Source organism: Ipomoea triloba, chromosome 1 (genome assembly GCF_003576645.1).
Source record: "Ipomoea triloba cultivar NCNSP0323 chromosome 1, ASM357664v1".
NCBI lineage: Eukaryota > Viridiplantae > Streptophyta > Magnoliopsida > Solanales > Convolvulaceae > Ipomoea > Ipomoea triloba.
The window spans coordinates 12,491,383-12,497,540 of NC_044916.1; positions in this window are offsets into that span (position 1 = coordinate 12,491,383).

Genomic DNA, 6,158 nt, shown 5'->3' on the forward strand with positions numbered 1-6,158 from the left:
TGTCGTTTGTATGTTGTCTTTAAGCGCACTTGAATACACAACACTACAAAGACAACGGTTTTATAAAATTGTTATCGTTGCACGCTCTCTTTTTTTTAAGACAACGATTTTATTTAACCATTTTCTTTGGTATGTTGTCTTGAAGCGCACTTGAATACATAACACTACAAAGACAACAATTTTTTATAACCGTTGTCTTCGCACACTTTTTTTTTAAGACAACGGTTTTATTTAACCGTTGTCGTTTGTGTGTTTTCTTTAAGCGGACTTGAATACATAACACTACAAAGACAACGGTTTTTTAAACCTGTTGTCTTTTGTATGTTGTCTTTAAGCAAATTTGAATGCACAACACTTCAAAGACAACAATTTTTTAAACTCGTTGTCTTCGTGTTTTATTTTTTAATAAAGACAACTGTTTTATTGACTCGTGGTCGTTAGTGGGTTGTCTATATATTTTATATACTTACTTAATTTGGAAAAAAATAAAGACTTAATTATATGTTAAAAGAAATAAAAGTCAAAATAACTAAATTTTGATTTTCAAGACTTACACACTTTGTTATGAACAGATACTACATTGTAACAGTCAGTAGTACTCAAAAAAAATAAATAAATAAAAAGACTTACTTTGTTAAAATTTCCCCTCCCTCTCAAATAAATTAAAATAATTTCCCGTCCCTCTCAGACTTACCCACTTACGCACCCTTCGCACACTCTCAGAAAACATAAACCTCCGCAGCCGCAACCGTCCCCAATCCGCAGCTGCAGCTGTCAAATCCGCTCAGTCGCGGGTCATCGCTCAGCCTCGCACCGACTCAGAGTTGCCGAACCACGAACGCTAGCCCTGTGCATCAGACGGTTCGGATATTAAAATCGCCAACCCGTTCGGAGTTCGATTTGTATTTTTTTAACCCAATCCGCATAAATTAATTTGGGATAAAGGTCAAATAAGCCCTCAAACTATACATAATAATGCAATTAAGCCCTCAAACTAAAAAAAGCTTCATTCAAGTCCTTGAAACCTACACAAAAGTGCAATTAGGCCTATTAGCAGGTGATCAACAGGTTAATGCTAAGTTGTCGCTTACTTGGCCATTAATTTAGATTCCATGTCACCTTAATTGCTTGTGTATGCTTCCATATCATTTTTATTACTTATTTAATGTAATAATTTATTTTTATTAAAATATAAAAACAGTTAAAAAATTAAAATAAAAAAAATATCCAGTCGATGGCAGCCAGACACCTCCACCGCCATGTGGTTTAGGTTGTTGCCATGAATGACTATGTAGATGGGGGCACGAGAAGGGAAGGGTAGTAATTAGTAGTGCCCAAACAATCAGAAACCTATTAACAAAAGCCATTTTCATCAATTCAGTAAATGACTCCACTCCACTCGTATCAGATCACCAGGCCACCAAGAATTTGACTAAGCACACGGTAATCAAATTAAATGAGATATGCAATGTATTGATCCAAGATTAAGAGTCACGGATTCTCAAAAAAAAAAAAAAAGATTAAGAGTCACGGAGTAATAATTAAAAGAGAGTGAGAAAGATTGATATAGAGATATCATTTTTTTTTCTTTGTTTTTGATTGGGTGATGAAAAAGAAGAAGGATTACTGGTGATGCGTATTGGAATTTGGAAGGAAGACTTTAAAAGCCTACTATATCAATACATGTACGATGACACCAAAAGAAAAAAAATAAAAAAAATAAAAGAGGACTACCGACATCCTCAAAATAGCTTTATCTTTTTTATTTTAATATATTTTTAAATTTTTTATTTGTACGTTTTAAGAAGAATAAATTATTGCATTAAGTAATAAAAATGACATGGAAGCATACACAAGCAATTAAAGTGACATGGAATCTAAATTAGTGCCTAAGTAAGCGACAACTAGCATTAACCTGTTGATTACCCGCTAATAGGCCTAATTGCACTTTTTTGCAGGTTTCAAGGGTTTGAATGTAGTTTTTTTTTTTTTTCTTTTTTATAGTTTGAGGGCTTAACTGCATTATTAGGTATAGTTCAAGGGCTTATTTGACATTTATCCCAATTAATTTAGCAACATTATCGGATGTTATAAAGTCGGATTCGGGTGGGTTTAATCGGATATTCAGATATGTTCGGGTTGAATTAAACAAACTTCAAGAAGCTTCTATCCGCACTCTGTAGCATTGGATGAGCCAAAACTCAAAAGTGACAACTGAGATGTGTTTCACCTGGAGGACCAAGTTGATCTCAAGTTCTTCCTCTTCTGAAACACCATAGCCTTTTCCTTCCCATATTCTCTACACAATCTGTCTTGCTTGGGGAGAAAAAAAAAAAGAAGCAATAAACTTACCTACAGTTGTAGCAGCAACAAAAAGGCGGAGCCGTGGAGACCTGTGGCGGAGGCGAGGCAGCAATCGCCCATCTGGCGGAGGTGGAAGCAGAAGCAGAGTAGAGGCACTGAGGCAGAAGCGGACTGTTGGTGTCTTGCACAGGAGGCTACTTTGGGAAGAAAGAAGATGGTTGCATGTCCAAGAAAGCATGTTGACAGTTGTTTAATCTTCATTTACATTCATTAGTGGATGTTATGTTTTTAATTATATATTAGAGTATATACACATCACGATGCTATTAAACATTTATACACATATTATTTCGGATATTTCGGACGGATCGAGATTCGGGTGGACAATATTCAAACCCCACCCGGTTTTTAAATTTTCGAAACGAACTTCGATCGGATCAGTTTTTCTTTCTCGGATTCGGATATCCAACCAGCGTTAATTTTCGGATCTCGGACCGAACGGGTTCGTCAGGTTTGCACAACTCTAATGGACGCCCTCGCTCAATCTCCGGTCCAGCCGTCTCTCCTTATCTCCCTCATGCTCTCCCCGCTCCGACGACCTCTACACATTCTCAAGAGTCAGCCACGATAGTCAATCAAGCCTCTATGCCTTAACCTTTATTAAGTCGCCCTTCTGGTTTTTTTTTTTTTGTTTTTTTTTATTCAATTTAGGGAAAATGGTCAAATACACCCTTGAACTTTATTCATGAAGTCAATTAGGTCCCTGAACTTTTTAAAGTTGCAATTAAATCTATTAACTTGTTATTTTCGTGCATTTAAACCCAAAAACAGGTTAATTACTTGTAATAGTAGGTAAGTTGCTGATGTGTCATTTTTTAAAATAAATAATAAACATAAATTAATATAAAATTTTAAAATAATTATTTTAAAAAAATGATGGCAGCCATGGCCGACTGCCTCTTCTTGCCTCCTTCTTGAGCCATGTGAACAGTGCCGGCCTTGGCATGTGCACAGGGCCCCCAATTTTTGGGGGCCCCAAATATTAAGGAGTTTATATGTAGTTATGTATACGGCTGGCATAACTTATGTACACACATATCTACTATACTAATAAGAGTCAAAGAAAGTTAGGCCTAAAATGGGTAGAAAAAATGGCAGTCAAATTATTTAATCAAATCGATGGTTCAGATGAATTATTTAATCAAATAGATGGTTAAGATAATTCAGATTAATATTATTAATAGAAATTATCTAATTTAACCTTACTTTTATGATTATCCGTTAAGTTTTCCGTTAAATATTCTCTTCTCCGTTAACATTCCGTTAACTTTTAACTTACCCATTAATTTTTATAAGAAAGGTCTTAGGTTTGAACCTCATCTCAATCAATTTTGACATAATTAAGTTTCTCACTCTATTTTACTCTTATTAAATTAAATAAATTAGTAGCTACAACAAAAAATGATACATATGTATTTCTTTAATTTAGAATTATGTGTCGACAATACCTTTATTTGAAAAAATTATTCATTATCAAAAAATTAAATTAAATAAGATAAATAATTTCATTAGTTATATTGTCTTTATTTTCTCTCATGCAAAGATTTTTACATTAAAATTTATCAATTGATATTCATTACATTGTCCATTATCTTATTTTTACAATATCTTGTAATTAAATATCAAAGTTATAGTACAAAATAATGTTATATATTTATTTACCAAATATTTTATTAATACTATGAAAAAATAGTATTTTTTGAAGCTAATTATATTAACTACTTGGGGATTGGTTGACAAAGAGAGTACTTAAATAATAACTCAACAAATTGAAGCGAAATCAATCTATTTTACTCTTATTGAATTAAATAAATTAGTAGTTACACCAAAAAATGATACATATGTATTTCTTTAATACCATGAAAAAAAATAAAAAAGAATAGTTTGAAACCAATCATATTAACTACTTGGGGGATTTGTTAACAATGAAAGTACTCAAATAACCCATTACCCAGCAAATTGAAGCGAGAAATTACCTTTTAATATCTTTGGAATACATAATATTTTAGATTTTCAAATTTTTATTAATTTATTTAATCTTTTTTCTTAAACTATGAATTTCTTTATTCACAATAACTCATTTAACAATATGTCCGAAGAAGAAGAATGTTACTTTTTAAGTGAAAATTTGAATGACAAATTTTTTATAGACTATTATATATTTTGGTACAATATAATATATCTTTTATATATTGCACAGGACCCAGTTTTCTTAAAGACGACCCTACATGTGAAGAGTACAATAATGTCACCATAGTCCTTTCTTCTCCCCAAAAACCAAACCCATCTCACGTTTCTCTCTTGGCGAGCAACAATACAAGAGATCGACGGCGAAGCCGTGTGGGAAACTCCGGCAGCGTACAACAACGGCGGCAATCCCTGGTTCTCCTCCGGCGTACAGCAACACCGACAACCTCCCCTCCCCGGTGACCTCGATGACGGTAAAGTTCCGGCGAGAAAGCTTGGAGATGGCGAAATGATGAGTCATTAAAGATGATTAATGGCAGAAGTTGATGTGGGTGTTACAGATGGTGCCATGGCTGTCAATTTTTTTATTTTTTATTTTTAATAAATTAGTTCCACCTTGAAGGAGGCAAGAATAATAAGTCCCGGACTTTGATGATTTTACCCAATTAAGTCCTCCGTTAACAATTCCGTTAGTTGATGGTTAAAAGTAGGGTTAATATGGTAATTTATCCTCCCTCCTCCCTTTTGGTCAAGTTGCTATCTTTTTCTTCGACTCATTTTTCTTGCGTATTTTTTTCGACCGTAAAAAAAAAAAAAAAAAAAAAACAACAACAACAACAAAAAGAAACAAAAAGTAGAAAGAAAATTGTGAAAAAGATCAAAGAAAGATAGATGCACATAGAAGAGAAAGGGGGGGGGGGGGGGGGGGGGGGGAGGAAGGGAGAGGGATGGGTTCGATTTTGTGGTGGGATTTTATTTTTTGGGTTTTGGCGTGTGGTTATGATGATGGAAGTTGTAGGAAAGTTGATAGCAGGGAGATTAGGAGATGCAAAGTTCAAAATGGTGGTAGAAGAAGAAAGTGGTCAAGGGAAAGAGGACATAACCTACCATTGATGAGCTCGCTGAACTTCTGGCCTCAAAACTCACTCCACGACTACACAGAAAAAATGGAGCTTCATTCGCCTCATGCAAATTCACTCTCTATTTATCACATGTGGTCTTTGTCACCAGAATTCATGGCCCAGAAAACTACTCGACCATCCTCGGCCTCTTCCTATACGTTCTCTCTCTTCACTCTGATCGAAGAACCTAATGCCCATTTGTGGAACACCATGATCAAAGGCTATTCCATGACTTCAAACGCCCTTGACTCCATTCTTTTTCACAATTTTTCTTGCTAGTTTAAGTTTTTTTTTTTTAATTACAATAAAAAAGAAGATGGAGGAGAAATGAGGAAGAAGATGGCAATTTGACCAAAAGGGAGGATGGATGATAAATTATCATATTAACCCTACTTTTAACCATCAACTAACGAAATTGTTAACGGAGGACTTAATTGGGTAAAATTATCAAAGTCTGGGACTTAATTAAGTACAAAAAGTCGCTTAGGGCTAAATTGAGTAAAACCACTATAGCCCAGGATGGGTATTAACTCTTTAATTTATTTTGTTTAAGTCTGATAGTGAGTTAGTCTTTTAGTAAGTTTGATAGACTAGTAATATAAAATTTTAAATTTAATTTGTTTAATTTTTAGTCTGTGAGTTAGTCTCTTTTTTTTTTTTTTTTTTTTTTTTTTAATTATTAAAGTATAGTTAATTAGGGCTTTG